The sequence below is a fragment of the Mustela putorius genome, unplaced genomic scaffold, assembly GCF_011764305.1.
Source record: "Mustela putorius furo isolate JIRA1106 unplaced genomic scaffold, ASM1176430v1.1 tig00000145_pilon_pilon_pilon, whole genome shotgun sequence".
In the NCBI taxonomy this organism is placed as follows: domain Eukaryota; kingdom Metazoa; phylum Chordata; class Mammalia; order Carnivora; family Mustelidae; genus Mustela; species Mustela putorius.
Window position 1 is genome coordinate 28347943 of NW_025421294.1, and position 18190 is coordinate 28366132.

Genomic DNA, 18190 nt, shown 5'->3' on the forward strand with positions numbered 1-18190 from the left:
CTGAATCAAAGCCCTTGTCCTTTATTTCTTAATAATCTGGAACTTTCTCCCTTATTTCTCTCATCTATACTTATTCTTTGCATAATTTTATTCTTATAAATTGTATAAAATGCACATAGCATAAATTTTACCATCTTAACCATTTGTAAGTGTACCATTCAGTATTCTTAAGTAAATTCACATTGCTATGACCTAATCCAAATTACTTTCATCATGATAAAAAGAGACAAAAGTCTATTAAAATAAAAAAAAAAAAAAGGAAGCAAGCAAGCAAAGATTCTCAGCCCACAGAGATGTTCACACACATTAGCTGGGTCTTGGCAAGAGTTTACTTTCATCTACTAAGTACCTCTGATGAGTGCTCTGGGCTCTATGCTGGGTGGGGGACTCAGAGGAGCACGATCTGGGTTCTGCTCTTGGATTTCATCCTCTGTGCAGAGCAGTTATAACCAAGACTGTTCTGGGCCGAAAGGGCCACCCTGTTGGGAGATGCAGTGTTGGGAAGGTGGTACAGAAGTGGTGACATGTGGGCTGAGCCTCGAAGGACACGTGGACATTTGCAGGTGCTCATGTGCAGAGAGGACATGGGCGGTGTTATCAGGCTATGGCAGAACTTATCCCCACCGCCATTCCATGAGCTCTTGTTAATAATTAATGCCTGTCTTCCCTCCTCAGCTGGAAGCCTCATGAGAGCAGACCCAGGGGGACTTGTGTGTGAAGCCCAGCACAGGCAGGGGTCAAAGGAATACCATGAATAAGTCCTGAGGAGGAGGAGGAGAGAGGAGCTCTCTCTTTCCAGAGTCTCGGCTGGGAGAGGCAGACAGCATGGCTGGACTGTGTGGGGAAGCGGGGAGGGAAGCATGACACAGACAGTTTGGCAGGAGCACATCAAACACCACGCCATTGCAGCCAGTGGATGAGAGCGTGAAGGACCCAGGTTTGAGAGAACTGAAGGGCAAGATTGCTGGGAGGGGGCTCTGGTGAAAGGGGAGAGGCTGGGATGCACATTCAGGGGAAGGAGAGGGGTCTTTTTATGAGACTCAGATGGCCAAAGACAGAACATGTCAGTTGTTGGCAAGGATGTAAAGCAACTGGAACACTCGCGCTCTGCCACAGAGAGGCTTCTATCCGTTACCATGCCAGGCTGCAGGCTGCACCCTGGTCACTGGGCGATGCGGACTACCATTTGTGCCAATCAAGAGAACACTGACGTCTGTACTTAGACCACCAGACACAAAAAGTTCTGTGTCCAGAGCAATTTCCAAGATAGGCCTGAATCCACACAATGCAGCACAACAGGGAGTCCAGAGCTGACTCTGTGCTCACAGGTCTCCCGTATGTCAACTTAGCCCACGCGCCTCCATCGCATGTCACACCGCCGGCATGACTTCGGTCAACGGAAGGTGGACTGTGCTCTTTTCAAAGAGCGTGTGGACGGGCACTGGCGAGGCTGTTGCCCTACTTCCCGAGCTCTGGACACCATGGTGAATTCCATCAGGGTGTTGGGATCCCCCTTGCCTAAGGGGCCTTTCTGCACACCCATCCTAGTACCCTGCTGGAGGTCTCATCCAGACTCACTGCACAAAGCTCCTCACCCACCAGATGTGGGGCACGTGTGCCAGCGGGGAACTCACAAAGGGTAGCTCTGCTTGACACTTGCACAGCTCTTGTCTGAGGGAAGGAAAATGCTGACTTGGTGTATGGTCCATATTTTTATTGCACCTTCTTTTCAAGTTGGAGGTTGTTGTCACTGAGTTACCAAATGCCATTCTACCCACTGTTGGGGAGCCAGAGATAGGTGCTCAGCAGTCCCCGGGGACAGAGTGCAGTCCTGAGTGGGGATGTGATGAGCGATGACACAGCATAGCAGTACAAAGCAGCATGCAACCAGAAGCCCCACTGCATGGTCTCCCTGAGTGCTGTACAAGCTCAGCAGGGTGAGGGGCTCACAGGGTGGGGTAGCCAGGGAAGGTCCTGGAGCGGGGCCCCAACAGTGAGGAGCAGAGGACAAAGGAGATCATTACAGGTAAGAGAAACAACAACAGGGACCTCTGTGCAAACGTGCAGAACTCAAGACCTGGCCAGTCTTGGACCCATGTGGGAGAGCCTCATTAGCTGCCCTTTAACCCAGGACAAAGGCCACAGATGGCAGGCCTCCCTCAGCCCCACCCAGGCCCTTGTCCCTGGCTGACCACAACCCCCACACGAGCTGTGTCCTGTTCGTGTTGGCCCAGAAACTGGGAAGTACCTGGCATGTGGCCCCTCCACTTCCTCCACATGATTGCCTGGGGCTCTGGGGGGATCAGTAAGGAATCATTTTTGTGGTCAGGAAATGTCTGTGGCAGCTGTAGACACCACAGGCCCTCTCTGGGTCCTTCTGAAGTGGAGGCTACATTCCCAGAGAGTTGCAACTGCCTGAACTCCAGCTCCAATCACGTGCTTCTTCTAGGTAGGCCCATCTTGGTGGGGTAGGGGGTGTAAAGGTCACCATTCCCTAGGTTCATGAAGTTCCCTCAGGTCCAAAATACTCTGAGTTCAAGGGCAGGATGTCGAGAAACAGAGTAGCAGATACTCAGCGTGTGGTTTAGTTCAATGGTTTTCAACCTTGGCTGCACACAACAACCACCTAAGGAGCTTCTTAAAAATACTGATGTCCAAATACTTCAACAGACACTTTGCAAAGAGGGGATCTAAATGGCTAATAAACATAAGAAAAGGTGCTCAACTGTATTAGTCATCAGGGAAATGCAAATGAAAACCACACTGTGATATTACACACCCACCAGAAGGGCCAACATGAAAAAGATACAAAATACCAACTGCTTGGCAAAGATATGAAGCCACTGGCACTCTCACACATTGCTGGAGGGGTGCAGATGGGTATGGCCATTTTGGAAAATCATTGGCATAAGGTAGGAAAAGTTGAACGCATTCATATCCATACCTGCCTTAGCAGTGCCACTTCTAAGTAGGCACCCAAGGGACATGCATACAAATGTGCTCCGAAAGACACCACTGGAATGCTCATCGGAGTAGTAGTCCTAACCCCAAGCCCCAAACAACAATCCAAATACCCAAATACCCAGCAACAGTGGTATCCATATGGCAGAATTCTCTATAGCAATGAGAACAAACAGACTACAGCAACTATAAGCCACAGCTTGCATGAATCTCACACACACAGTGTTGAGCGGAAGAATCCAGACAAAACCCCTAATACCATATGATTCCCTTTATATAACACAGAGCTTGAAAACAGGCAAGACTCATTTCTACCATTAGAAGTGAGAATGGTGGTTACCTTTTGGAGCACCAGGGGACATTGGTGATGCTCTGCTTCTTGACCTGGACGCCAGTTACTTCGGCTGAGTTCACTGAGTGAAAATTCATTGAGATTTACACCTTGGGTTTGTTGTGGCGGTGCTGATACCTGTATGTGATCCTTCAACACACACTTAGATTTTTTTTTTTTTTTTAACCCAGATCAATTCAGTTGGTATCTTTGGAGTGAGAGTGAGGTCCAGGCATCAATATTTTAAAAATATCCTTGGTGACTGCAATGCCCCGCCAGGATTAAAAGCCACTGGTTTAATTTCTTGGGAGGAGGAGATCCGCTCAGGGGCTTCATGTGGTCCTGACCGAAGGCACTTCACAGCTGGGGTGCGACACTGGGTTGGGAAGAGGTCCATCTTGGCTGAGGTGAGCAAGCCTCGTGCATGGGCAGAGGAAGTACAGCCACACGCTGTTGCAATGTGTTTCTTCCCTGGCAGTGTCTGATGAAAGCTGGTTGCATCAGTATGTCATGGTGTGTGTGGCAGCGAGGTGGACCCCGCCCCCACCCCAGAGAGGTGGCTGGTCACATAGCTGCTGCAGGGCCATTTACAGAGATGAGGCAGCTAGGCATGCCCAGGATATTACCCAGACCAGAGGCACTGCTGAGGATGTGATGTTGGGGAGGGGACAGTGTTGGCCCCATGGATGTCTGTGTTTGTGGCTAACAGTCAACTCTGGGTTCCAGAGGATACCTAAACTCCCTGGCCTCTGGGTCCAGATTAGGAACTTGCAACATCTTGCTGAGGACTGCAGAGTGCTGGGTTCAAGTGCCCAGGCTGAGAATGTTCCTTCCTCTCCTTGTGGTTAGAGGCAGCCATCCCAGCAATGGCCACCTCTGGCATACTGTCGTCCACAATGGGCAGCTTGGACAAGAAAAGACAAGACATGGGCTTACAGCCTACACAGGAGCTCTGTCCTCCTGGGCCTCATCCCCCATGTGCACAGACCATGAACCTTCTGCTGTGGGAAGGACTCTGCTTCTCTCAGAAGCTTCCCCCAGCCCTCAGGGGCCCTCCACCATCCAGCTGCAGGCTGCCCCTTATGTCCATGTTCCTACATGGACTGCAGAATAGGAGTGAACAGGAAGGGGCCTGGGGCCTCTTGCAGCTCTCCTGGGAGGGGGGTGGGGGGGACGGCTTGGCTGAGCTTCCTTGGCCAAGGGACACAGAGTGGCGTGGGCTGGAAGAGGACAAGCTAAACTGATAAAGGCTACATCGCTGGAAGGTAGCCAGGTTAGAAACAAATCTGTCTTCAACTGTCTAGTCTCCATTCCCCAAATTAAAAAAAAAAAAAAAAAAAAGAAAGAAAAGAAATCCGTGGAAGTGAAAGAAGCATGAATAAGGAAGCTGGGGTGTAAAGACAGGAGTGTCTCTCCACTGAAGCTGCCACTCCCCATTTAACTGGCTTTTGTCTCCCCCCTGGGAAATGGTGGTGATGCCCCAGGCCTTTCCTCCCTGCCCAGGAGGGCTGAGGGTTTATGGCTCTGCCGGAGTAACCCATGGGACACTGTGCCCAGAGCTGTGCCTATGCTGTCCCTGGCTGGGACCTCCCCGCCCATGTACCATCTCACCTCCCTCATCTGTGAAACACCATGCAGCCAGCCCTGCCAGCCAGGGAGCCACTACCCCTTCCTGTCATCACCTTTACAAAGCACTGATGAAATGTTTCCTCTTTGTGCTTCAGGAAATGGGTGGCCAAAAAGAGTACTTGATTCTACTTTTTCCCTAGAGGTATGTGTGCTTCAATGGACTGTACAAATCCAACCAAAAACTGAGGCCTGACCTGCCCAGGAGATCGAGGAGGCAAGAGAATCCAGACAGCGTTCCAGCAGGGGAGTCAAGCAGACTGATCTAGAGGTGGCTGAAGGACAGGTGGGCTCCGGGTGCTCCTCCTGGGTGTGAGATGTGACCAGGGCCTAGGCTGTGGGCCTGTCTGGGCTCCAAGTCATCCTCATCCAAGGAACAAGCTTCCCATTATTCCTCAAAGCAAAAGCATCAAGGAGGCCACTGAGCTGGAAACACACAAGCTTAGTGGGTCTCACCTAAGGGACTCCTCATGTCAGATATAGGGGAATCCAACCCAGACATGGCCTGGATGTCCCCCAAACCTACACTTCACCTTAGAGACTCAACAAGAATCTGTTGTTCAGGAAGATATTTCTTCATTTTCTGAAACTGTTGATGTTTTCCAGTCGGCCATATAATTTCTGAAAGTCACCATATACTCTCTCTCTCCTGGCTTCCTTTTATTGACAGGCTTATTTTCCTCCTCAAAATACTTTAGTGAGTCATATTCCCCTATATGGAGAAGTCACTAATCCAGTACCTTCTATTGTGCATCATAGTTAAAAACTCGAAAGTGAATTTTTAAAAGCCCCTGTGTCCTCCTGAGATGTCACAAAACTCATACAAAGAACTGGGAGGATCTCTCTCGGGGACTATTCTTGCTTTAGATGCAAATGAGAAAAAGTATCTGTATTATCAGAGTCCCAGTGGGAAACAGATGCGCACTGCCCAGGTAACTGAGGAGAGCTTGTACACATCCACGGTGAGCAGGACTAAGGAAAAGGACAATGAGAAGAGAAGACCCCTAGAGTCAGCTACAGTGAGGGAGCTGTTACCTCCAACCTGAAGGGAGAGGTTAGTGGAACCTACACAGGGCTAGAGGAGAAGGCTGCTGTAGGCGTTGTGGCTTTAAAGTGAAGAACCCAGATCCTCCTGACCTGAGGCATAGCAAGGGAGGTAACTGGGGGGATAAAGGACCCTAAAGCACCCCACCATTATTCTCCAAGCCCCCCCAGGGGTCTTCAGTTGGCCAAATCCAACTGGAAGCAAGTACCATGGAGCCAGATTGAGGCAATCCACAAAAGTTGAATGCAGGAAGGAGTGAGGAAGGGTAGGCAGGAAATAGGTAGGAGCAAGGCCATGGCAGGGACACCCTGAAGAGTCATCTGGTTTAGTCACTCTGGAGGAATAGATTGAAAGTTCATGGCTGGGTGCCTGGGTGGCTCAATCAGTTAAGCCACTGCCTTTGGCTCGGGTCATCATCCCAGAGTCCCAGGATCGAGTCCCATATAGGTTTTCCCCTGCTCTGCAAGGAGCCTGCTTCTGCTTGCCACTCCCCCTGCTTCTGCGCTCACTCTCTCTCTCTCTCTCTCACTGTCAAATAAATAAATAAAATCTTAAAAAAAAAAAAAAGAAGAAGAAGAAAAGAAAGTTCATGTGCTATAATGTGGCACCCTCACCACAAATGAATGGGATGAGAGGCATTCCAAGACAGAGATGACCATGAAAAAAGGCTGAAGGGATTTTAGCACAGTGATCCCAGTCCCCCTCATGCAGGGACAAATTGCTCTACTTAGCTTCATAATTCCAAGGTAAACATGAACATTCATAAAGATGACTCTGAATTACCAGCAAAGAGTTAAATGTGGTCACTGCATTGGAATTGTTGAGTCACTATATTGTACACCTGAAACTAATATTACACTGTATGTTAACTGACTGGGATTTAAATAAAAACTTAAAAAATAAATGAAAATAAATTTAAAAAAAGAAGAAAGAAAATGGTATCAGCCTTCAAGTGCAAAGGGAATGGTAAAGGAGACATGGGTAGATGAGATTTGAGGAGCCTCCAGGAAGAGAGAAAGCAGAGGGAGGAATGAGGGCTGGCCTGGAGGAAGCTAGTCTCCTAGGGCCCACAGACAGGACTGCTGACAGGAGGCCAGCCCCTTCACCCCCAGGACCCTGGATGAGCTCAGACCTCAGGGAAATTAGTCATGATGATGGTGGGAGTCAGACATAGGAGTCAGTGGGCTAAGGAACCAGGTAAATCCTTCTCGATCCTACTCCATGCTCTGCCTCATGGAGCAGGAGACTAAAGATTCTGAACATGAGAGATGGAGGCAGAGGAGACGGCAGATGAACACAAGGATGCAAATGGGTGATGAGGACAAAGTCTGAAGACTGAACAGTGAGCTTCAAGGCCTCCACGCCTCACATCTCACCCTGCCCCAGGCATATAACACCCTGTTCTTGGAGTGGGGTGAATTTAAAACATAGCTGCAAATTTTTTTCCGACACATCTTCCATTGAGAAGTGGGTATCAATCAGTCCCTTCCCCTGAATCTGGGGAGGGCCTTGTGACTGCAGTGGTAAGTGACTTCATGTGAAGCCATGTGACTTCTAAAACTAGGCCATAAAAGGCCACGCAAATCCTCACATTGCTTGCTGGAGCATTCACACCAGAGCTCAGAGCTACCATGTAAGAGATCTAGCTACTAGGCTGGATGCTAGAGATGCCATGGGCAGCCTCTCTGGTCACCAGTCGCAGCTGAGCCCAGCCATCCCTGGGATAGCCCAGCTATCCCTGCCAAGTGGAGAACCATCTGGAAAGTGTATCCTTCAGCTTCAGCTGTTCCAAATCCCAGTGACTCAAGCCTTTGGTCATTTCAGTCACCTGGGCTCCAGACATTGTGGAGCTGTGCCTTTTCTGAATTCCTGACTTGTAGAAGAATAAAATGGCTGTTGTTTATGCTGCTAAGTTCTGGAGTGGCTTGTTATGCAGTCATAAGTAATGGGAACAAAGAGTCAGAATGCTTCTCTAGAGAAGTGGAATGGCTTAAGTAGTGGTTCTCAATGGGGTGATCTTGCCTCCCAGGGGACATTTGGCAATGTTTATAGACATTTTTTGTTATCACAAGTCTAGAAAAGGCATCTGGGGGTTCAGTGATACTGCTAAGCATTTGGTAGTGCACAAGAGCCCCTGACAACAAGAAATTATTTGTACTAAAATATCGATAGCTCCAAGGTTAAGAAATCTAGCTCTAGAGAACAGAGCCTGACATTTAGAGGCTTGTTAATGAAAAGACCAGCTTGCTCCCTATAGCAAAGCCCCAGCTGATACGTTGTCCCCAAACATACAGTTTAATTCAGATTTTTATTGCTCCATTCATTAATAAGTATCAACAGACAGGCAGGACATCTGACATTTGAGGAATACCTCCAACATGAAAGAGAGAAAACAAACATGCAAAAAGCAGCTAGGTAGAAACAAAGATAATAAAGAGAATAGAAGAAAATAAAAACAAAACAAATAGAAGAAAAATAAACAATGCCTTCATAGAAGTAAGAGATCAAGAGTATATCCATAAAACAAAAATGCGATTATGAAAAAAGGCACAGAAGATAAGAATGAATAACTGTATGTTAAAAATATAAAAGCTGTGGGGCACCTGGGTGGCTCAGTGGGTTAAAGCCTCTGCCTTCGGCTCAGGTCATGATCTCAGGTCCTGGGATCGAGTCCCGCATTGGGCTCTCTGCTCAGCGGGGAGCCTGCTTTCCTTCCTCTCTCTCTGCCTACCTCTCTGCCTACTTGTGATCGCTGTCAAATAAACAAATAAAATCTTTAAAAAAAAATATGAAAGCCGAAATTAAAACATCAGCAGCAAGGTTGGAGGATAAAGTCAAGTAAAGTTGCCCAAGAAAGGAGACCCAAGAGCAAAGGGCAGGGAAATAGAGAAAATATAAGAAAATCAGAAGAGTAAATCCAGTAGGTCCAACAGGTAAAATAGAAGCGAGAAAATTATCAAAGATACAAGACTTTCCCCCCACACAACACACTACTTAGCTCAGCAGTGAAGAATACCGCTACATTCACTACTGAGTTAACCAAAAATCATGTTATATTCTTACTGGGAGATGGGGGAGAACTGGAAATGACTTTGTAGGAAGCTCAATTCTTATCTCCCACAAGTCAACAAATGTCTTAAATTGGTAAATCAAGAAATAACAGTATAAGCAGAAATAGAAACTAACGAAAGAGTTGAAAGAGGCTATCTCTAGAGAGAGCAGGACTGAGGAAGCTAAGGGAGAAGGTTTTTATTCCCAGCCTCTCTGTACTGTTGATACAGAAACCATATGCCTGCATTATTTTGATCAACATGATAAAACAGAAATTAATTAAAAATGAGTACAATGAAAAATTGCAATGCAATGGGATTAAGTTTGGTTATTTGGAGAAGTCACTTGCATGGATGAGCCATGCCCCGAGAATGCTGAATAAATTGGCACCTCCTTAACGTGGAAAAGTTTCTCCCAATCTCACTGGCCAGTGAAGGCTGTTGGTGCCTGGGGATGAGGGTGGAGCCCACACAGCAACCCAGGGGCAGTCACCAGTCACTGGCTCCCCTTCCCAGAAGGTTGTATTGACTGGGGAGATCCTGCTCTTGAGTGTGGATCTGGCCAGGGAGCCAAAGAAGAGAGGAGCAAGTCATTCTTTGAGGAACTGAGGAACTCCCTAGGACTTCCTGCCTCTCCTGCTCTGGGCCTGGACAAGATGCTGGGTTTCTGAAGGCCCAGGGCCCCTCCGCTGATGTGCTCTGCTGCTGGAGCTGGTTGCACACACTCATCGCCATCTCATGGGACAGATGGGCCTTGAGTCACCGTATCTCCTGCCAGGAGAGCCCCAGAAGCTCCCCAGGAGGGGCCAGAGTGGGGGACATGCCTATAGCAGCTTGAGCTGCTGAAGTGCATCTCCTTGGGCACCAGCCCTCAGGCCCAACAGTCCTTCCAGTTCTTTCCTTTACCCACTGCCCTTCTTCCTCTTCCTCCCTCCTACCTCTACTCACCCAGGCTGCACAGCTGGCTTGCCTGCCAAATGCATGGCAGGTTTTTTTTTTTTTAACCTTTTCAATTGTTACTTCCTTTTTAAAATAACACCATCATTAAATAAGTAACATTTATTCCATGCACAAAAATTAAAAAAAATTGAAAATCACTCAATATTTTACCAGACAAATAAAACCACTACTTGACTATGAATTTCCAGAACATTTCCAGGCTTATACACAAGTAGAAATACTACTGGTTCACACCTCATCTGGGTGCCCACCTGCTGAGCACTCGACACAGGCTGGACTCTGTGCCCAGGCCTTTAGATGTGTTAATCCCACCCAATTCTTACAACTCTGCAAGACCTGTGTTATTATGCCCATTCTACTGGAAAGATGTAGAAACTTAGGGAGATCAAATCACCTGCCTGAGTGCTCACATGTGTTAAAAGAGACTGACCTGGATTTCAGCCCTCCAGCCTGTTTCCCAAGCCACTCGCTTTGCATGTTTGCTGAGTTTTTTACATTTCCTTTTTTGTTGTTGTTGTTCCTTAACTTAGCAATATATGCAAACATCTTTCTTGCCATTAAGTATACACCTAGGTCATTCTGCTGTGTGACATGCCCTTATGTGGATGTGCCAGATTTTAAAGGACCAATTCCTTTTTCTTAGGCTTTCCAATTCTTTTCCTTTCTTTTCTCTTTCCTTCCTTCCTCTCTCTCACTCCTTCTTATAAAAACAATGCAGTGACAAATTATCTTTGTACACACATCTTTGCATAACTGTGATTATTTTCCTAGGATAAATTCCAGAAAGTGGAATTGCTTGGTCCAATGCTGGACACATTTTTAACACTATGTACATTGGTACACAATTCCCCACAGCCATTATTTACTGAGTGTTTTCACTCTTTAAAATTTGGACTGTGGTTTAACCCAGAATCAGAGAACCCCTATGCAGGAAGCATCCTATATTTCTCTAAATTTACACCCAAACCATCCTTGCTTAAAAAAAAAAGAAAGCATGCCCAGGACACCCTGACTTCAGCAGGCCTGGCAGAAAAGCAAGGGGTGAAAGAGAAAGGCCTGGAGGGAGGCCAGGGAGGCAGAGCAGGAGAGCCAGACTATGGGCACAGCCCACTGGCTTGGGGGAGGGTGCCCTGTCTTCCCAAGGTGAGCACCATCTTCTTGGGTCTGAGACCTTACAGCCACCGCTGATGATCCACTGTTAAATACTGAGCTGTCCTCACTGTCCCAGCACCCACACTCTATCCAGGAAGTCAAGACGAGTCCTCTGGACCTTCGCTTCATCCAGCTGCCAACACTTTCAACATCCTTGAATACCTTCCAAGGCCTTGTAAGTTTGGAAGTCCCAAACTAGACACAGTCTTATTGTTCTCTTACCTTGTTGTTGTCTTCCTCCAAAAGGCTACAAACTCAGGCACCTAGAGAAGAAAAGGAAAGTAAGTGATTGAGACAGAGTCCTGAGGGCAGGCCTTGGGGCAAAAAAAGGCCTGGATGGAAGAGAACTGGGACCTCTTTCATCTGTGGTGACTTTTTAGAAGCCACCAAGGTGTGAGCTGGCTGCATGCTGGCCCACACCAGACTTCCACACATGGACGTTCTCCACTGGGGGCATTTCTTTCTCATTTGGTCTCTCGATGCTCCTATGCTGGCAGGAACTCCAGGGCTCTTTCCACCATGTCTCAAGGTCTTTTTTTTTTTTTTTCCTTCCCCCTCCCCTCTCTCAAGGCCTTTTTAAAAAAATTTTTTTAAACATTTTATTTATTTATTTGACAGACGGAAATCACAAGTAGGCAGAGAGAGAGGAAGGGAAGCAGGCTCCTTGCTGAGCAGAGAGCCCAATGTAGGGCTGGATCCCAGGACCCTGGGATCATGACCTGAGCTGAAGGCAGAGGCTTTAACCCACTGAGCCACCCAGGGGCCCCTCAAGGCCTTTTATAAACAGAAAATCATCCTTTCATGTATTTTGAGTCATAGAGCCATTCATCAGGCATTTACTGAGCACCAGCTATATGTCAGGCACTGCCCTCAGGCTCTGGAGATACAGAAGTAGACAAAAGAGACAAATACCCTGCCTTTGTGTAGCTTGCATTCTATGAGGCAAGACCAACAACTGGAGAAGGAAATAAAATACAGTATATAGTATTCAGAAGAGGAAAGTGTTCTGGAGGGAAAAGCAAACAGGAGAAAGTCAAGGGAGTGTTGGAGCAGATGGGCAGGAGTAATGAAACTCTAAATAGTATGGCCAGGGAAAGTGAATTATGAATAAAGACCTGAAAGAAATAAGTCTGAACCCTGACATTTAATGGGGAAGAAACTTTCCAGGTGGAGGGAACATAACAGCATGTGCAAAGGCCCAGAGGTGAGAGGCTGTTTGACATGGTAAAGATCATTGGGAAGGGTGGTGGGGCCAGACCAGAGCAGGGTGAGTGAAGGGGAGGTAAGATAGGGGATCAGAGAGGCAGTGAGGTTCTGAACATGCAGGGCACAAAAAGAAGGCCCTTGGATGAACTTGAGCTTTGACTCAGATGGGAGCCACTGGACAGTTTTACACAGAAAAATGACATGATGTGACTCACATCTTAACAATATCACTCTGAGGGCACCTGGGTGGCTCAGTTGGTTAAGCATCTGACACTCTTGATTTCGGCTCAGGTCATGATTTCAGGGTCATGAGATCACCCTTGCACTGGGCTTCATGCTGGGCATGCAGCCTGCTTAAGATTCTCTCTCTCCCTCTCCCTCTCCTCCCACTTCTTAAAAACAAAACAAAACAAAAGCCCCCCCCCAATATCACTCAGGACACTATGTTGAGAATAAATTGGGGAGCAGAGGTAGAACCAGTTAGGAGGCTACTACAGAAATTCTGGCAAGAGATGACAGTGGCTTGGACTACAGAGGCAGCATGGAGGTACAGACATGTGGTCAGATTCTAGAAAGGAGAGCCAACAGGATCACCGATGGATTAGAGGTGAGTTTGAAATAAAGAATTCTTAGAACTCGAATTGCTACTATCTGGCTTGCATTGTGCTGGTGGAGCCTGTTGGAGGGGGGAGATAAGGAACTTAGTTTTGGAGATGTTACGTAGGAGATGCCTTTTAGAGACTCACATGGAGAGATCTGTAGGCAGGTGGATATGCGAATTCAGGGGAGAGGTCTAGACTAGCCATGAAGATTTGCAAGTGCTCAGAGTGTGGCTCTTTAAAGCAGTGACACAGGGTAAGGCCACCAAGGGGGTGACTGTCAACAGGGAAACTCTAGGGACTGAGGGACAGTAAAGGAGACCAAGAAGGAGTACAATAGGAGGAAAACCAGGAAAAAGGGGTTCAAGGAGGATGGCCAAATCCACTGTGATAGGTCATGTCATGTGAGGACAAAGAACTTGTCCGGATTTGGCAACTTAGAGTCCCAGGTGATATTGGTCAAGGGCAGATTCAGTGGAAGTGCTGGGATGACAACCTGACTGCAACAGGTTCAAAAGAGAAGAGCTGAAGTCACCAGCCTATAGGCAAAGTGAGATGGCAGCCGCAGGAGCCCTGGGAACCCTGGGAGTGAAGGGGGAAGAAGTGATCAGACGAATTGCTTCCACCTGTACTTCACACCAAGCTGGCATTTCCACAGCCCATTTCAGTGGCAGCCGTAGTTACCAAGCTGGACCAGGTTCTGCAGGTTGCTGACCTTCAGCCAGCCTCTGTCCCCATAAGCCAGCTATCTGCCTATTTCTAGACTCTCATGAAGGAGTTCCCACTTTTCTCACTGGCCCCTGTCGCTTTAGGATCAATGCCCAGAGCTTGGGGCTGCTGAGTATGTCCTCTGATGCTTACAAACCAGGATCTCATTTGGGCCGCTTTTCCTGATGGGAAGTGAGAGGGAACAGAAGAGGTAATAGAGCCTGACTTGTGGAGGAAGCGATCATCCTGGGGAGACAGATGCCAACAAATGCAGCAAAGCCAACCAATGAGATGGGGTGAGAGGAAGCTTTGGGGTCGGGTGGCCTGTCTGGGCGTGGTGTTCGTGCTGGGCTAGTTCTCCGCATGCTGGCCCCTGACCCACTACTTTTCAGCATCCAAATATCCCAGAGCTGGCCAGGGCCTGCGGTTATCTAAGTGCAGGGCCAAAAGGAGACATTCTTTTCCTCTTCTCTCTTTAATATATACCATGGGATTTTCTCTCCGTGGTTACGAAAAACATGCATTTTCACTGAAGGATTGGAAAATGCAGAAAAGATGAGGGAAAAAATCACTTACAATTCTACTACCCAGAGAGGACTACTGCTCATACTTGGTATACATCCTTGGAGACATTTTTCTCTGCATATACACAGAGTTTTTAAAAATCAGATCAGGTTGGGGCACCTGGGTGGCTTAGTCAGTTGAGCACCGACTCTTGATTTCAGCTCAGGTCATGATCTCAGGGTCAAGATCCAGCCTTGGTGGGGTTAGGGTTGGGGGTCTGGGATCTGTACTCAGTGGGCAGTCTGCTTCTCTCCCTCCGACCCTCCCCACACTTGAACTCACGCTCTCTCAAATAAATAAATAAATCTTTTTTAAAAAAGCAAGATTGGGTTATCCATTTTTTTCTGTGTACACTTAAAAAAAAAACACAAGATTTTGTTTATTTATTTGACGGAGAGAGATCACAAGTAGACAGGCAGAAGAGAGAGGGGGAAGCAGGCTCCCCACTGAGTGGAGAGCCTGATGGAGGGCTCAATCCCAGGACCCTGAGATTATGACCCAAGCCGAAGGCAGAGGCTTAAACCCACTAAGCCACCCAGGTGCCCCTGTGTACGCTGTTTTAGTTATGAATTTTGACTAAACCTATTATAAGCACCCTTCTAATGCCATTAATTTTCTTCCACGTGCTGATTTTAATGTCTGTACAGTATTCTACTTAATGCATGTTTTTACCATAATTCATTTAATCCCCGAACATCGGCCATTTAGATTGTTTCCAAGTGACTGCCACTAGGAATAAACTGCATCCTTTTTTCTTAGTGGGGTAGGTTTGCAAATCCCTGGTTGTCTTCTTGGGTTGAGGAAACCAACATCACTGCCCAGTGGGAGTGTCATGGGTCTCATGGCAACAAGAAGCAGCCTGAAGCCCAGAACAGTGGAAGAGCAGAGCTGAGCCTTTTACTAAGGAGCCAGAATCCACTCAGATGCCAGAGGCTGACTTTATCCTCAGATACACCCTGGTCTGGAGTTTTCCTCCCTCAGATGGTCTAAACACTAGGGAAACAATAGGCCCCACTCTTAAACCCAGTGAAATCCAAAGGGATTCCCTACCTTAGCCAGGAAGAGGGTGTCTCCCTCTGAGGGAAGCATACAGAGCCCCCCATCTTCCTTTGAATCCCCCTTGGGGAAGCTCCCCCTTTCCATCTCTCCCTAGGGAAAACATCCAGGTAGTCAGGCATTCAGTCTTTTTGGGGGGCAGTGCTGACAGGAAGGGCCTGGGACACAGAAAGTTCTACAGAAATGTCAGCTCCTCTCCTATCCCCGACCCAGCCTTGCTTTGGAACCTCCAAATTCCCCAGAAGGGCTGGCAGGAGCAGTCTGTGCCCCCAATGAGAGGAGTGTCCTGGGGAGCGGTGAGTTCTGGGGTGAGGTGGGAAAAGCACAAGCCCAGGAGGCCACCAGACCTGAGTTTGAGTCCCAGCTCTGACACATTCCAGTTTCATTTTGGGCAAGTGACTTCACCTATAGAATGCAAGCTCCAGAAGCGAGGACTTGGGTCTGTTTTGTGTACTGTTATACAGGCAACATTTAGCATGTAGGTGATGCTCAGTTAATACTATGCCAAGGCAATGCATGATCCTTTCTAACCTTCAGTTTGCTTATCTATAAAATGGGGATTATAAAACCTATCTCACAGGCTTATTGTGAGGACTAAATAAAACATGGGTAAAATGCTTAACAGAGTGTCTGGTGCCAGTCCAAAGCCCTGGAAAGTTGCTTCCATGCCCCACACCTCATGATAGCTCTGCAGGTCCCCCTTATTAGATAGAATTAGTTTGCCTCCACTCTGCTCACTATTTGCACCCCAAACAAGCCTCTGGTCTGATACAGATCACACAGTGAGTGTGCTTGTCCAACTCCCTTGTTAGGCTTTAAGGCGGTTTAAGGACAAGAATTTTGCTTCTGTACCCTCTGTGCCTCTGAACAATACTATGAAGTAAACAAGGTCATTATCACCATTCTACAGATAAAGGAAACTAAGGTTCAGAAAGGTTAGGTGCTTTGCCCTAGTCACACCAACGGAGCTGCAGAGCAAGATCTAAATCTGCTTCTGATCTCTGGGTCCCTGTTCTATTGTAAGTGATTCTCTTGCAAATGGGATTAGGGGAGGGGACATTCGGGTGACGGTGAGGAGGGAGCAAGCCAGTTTCCAGGTCCCTAAGGAATAAGGGAGGCAGGACTCCAACAAAAAGGAGGTCCTCAGGAAGTCAGCAGGCACTGACAGTCACCTGAGCCCGTCTCATCTTCCTGTGGATAATCATGTATGCAGCAGCTGTAATCCCCAGAGACCTGCGATTTGATTGGTTTGGGCCAGGCCGATGCAAAGCCAGGGGTCCCTGGGCTCCCTTGGTCAATGTGGAGCCCAGCCAGCAAGGGGACTTGGGTTTCCCCAGCCCAGAGCTGAGGGTCATGTCCTCAGCATCATGGGGAATGGCTGGAGGGCACCTGGTCAGAATTGCCCTATCCCCAGGTATGGGGCAGGAAGGGCTCTCCACCAGACCAAAAGCATCTTGATTTACTCATCTCTGTGACTCCAGGATTCTGGTGAATGGTGACAGCCCCCAGCCTCTAGGGCTGGGGAGTGCTGGAAGCTAGACCCAGACCAGGCATGTGAAAGGAGAGAACAAGAGACCAGGAAGAAGAGTTTTTAAAGATTTTATTTATTTATTTGAGAGAGAGAGGGAGAGAGAGTGCACCTGGGAGTGCCCACATGGGGTGCGGGGAGAGCAGAGGGAGAGGTAGACTCCCCGGTGAGCAGGGAGCTGGATATGGGGATCAATCCCAAGATCTCAGTATCATGACCTGAGCTGAAGGCAAACGCTTAACCAACTGGGTCACCCAGGCACCCCTGCGAAGAACGGTTTTTAATGACCAGGAATGGCCTCTGTCTCCTTCCCCACTATTAAATCGGGTGTTTCTGGAGAGTAGGTCTGTGGCTGATTCATCTGTGTTTCTACCACACCCAGTAGATTTCTTGACAAAAAGTTGGTACTCAGTGTAACTTATTGGAGGTATAACTGGAAGCCAGCACCCAGGACAACAGATGGCATCTGCTTTTTGTACCTGGGTCGTCCAGGAAATGGCCTGTCTGGCTGGTCCAGTGTCCCAACCAGGACAATCCGGGGAGGGGCAGGGACTCTTCACCTGAGGCATTCAGAGTTGACCTCCCTCCCCAAGCCCCACCCAAGTGACTATCTCACCCTTAGCCAAGGAGAGACCTTTTGGGAGAAACCTCCAGGATCCATGCGTCCCTCTGGTGATAGAAATGGACTGGGTGTGTGGTGTTAACACCTTTGTCCCTGGGAACCTGGGAGGGCTGTGGGCCACTAGAAAGAGAAATCTAGAGCAGTTTTCTCTTTATTAAGAGTAAAACTGCTGCTTTTGCCTGAAAGGTCAGATCAGCAGATTGCTTTTCCATTGGCCGTCCCCACAGCATGCATGTACTACATGGCTACAAAGAATCTTGATGATGCATATTTAAAATGACGCCTTTTTACATCCAGATGGTCAAGAGACACCTGAAAAGATACTTAACATCATCCATTGTCACGGAAATGCAAATCAAAACTACAATGAGATCTCACCTCACACCCCTCAGAATGGCTAAAATCAACAACACAAGACAGAAGTGTTGGTGAGGATGTGGAGAAAAAGGAACCCTCATGTGGTGTTGGTGGGAATTCAAACTAGTGCAGCCACTGTGGTTCTTCAAAAAGTTAAAAATAGAACTATCCTATGACCCGGTAATCACACAAGCATTTATCCCCAAAATACAAAAACACTAATTTGAAGGAACACATGCACCCTTATGTTTATAGCAGCATTACTGACAAGTGCTGAATTTTAGAAGCAGCCCAAGTGTCCATGGAAAGATGAATGGATAAAGAATATGTGGTAAGTGTGTGTGTGAATATATACATTCACACACACACACACCATGGAATATAATTCAGCCATAAAAAAGAATGAAATCTGCCATTTGCAACAT

At 47.7% G+C, this 18190-nt stretch overlaps 1 protein-coding gene across 5 annotated transcripts in view; it reads right to left on the bottom strand.

The window, feature by feature from the left end:
• Nucleotides 1-18190, bottom strand: part of RAD50 (RAD50 double strand break repair protein) — a 219173-nt gene that overhangs the window by 163731 nt on the left and 37252 nt on the right. For all 5 annotated transcript variants that reach the window (XM_013052521.2, XM_013052517.2, XM_004745010.3 and 2 more), the window contains exon 3: nucleotides 11348-11388. The gene's annotated coding sequence lies outside the window, so the exon portion shown is untranslated. The remainder of the gene's footprint in view (nucleotides 1-11347; nucleotides 11389-18190) is intronic.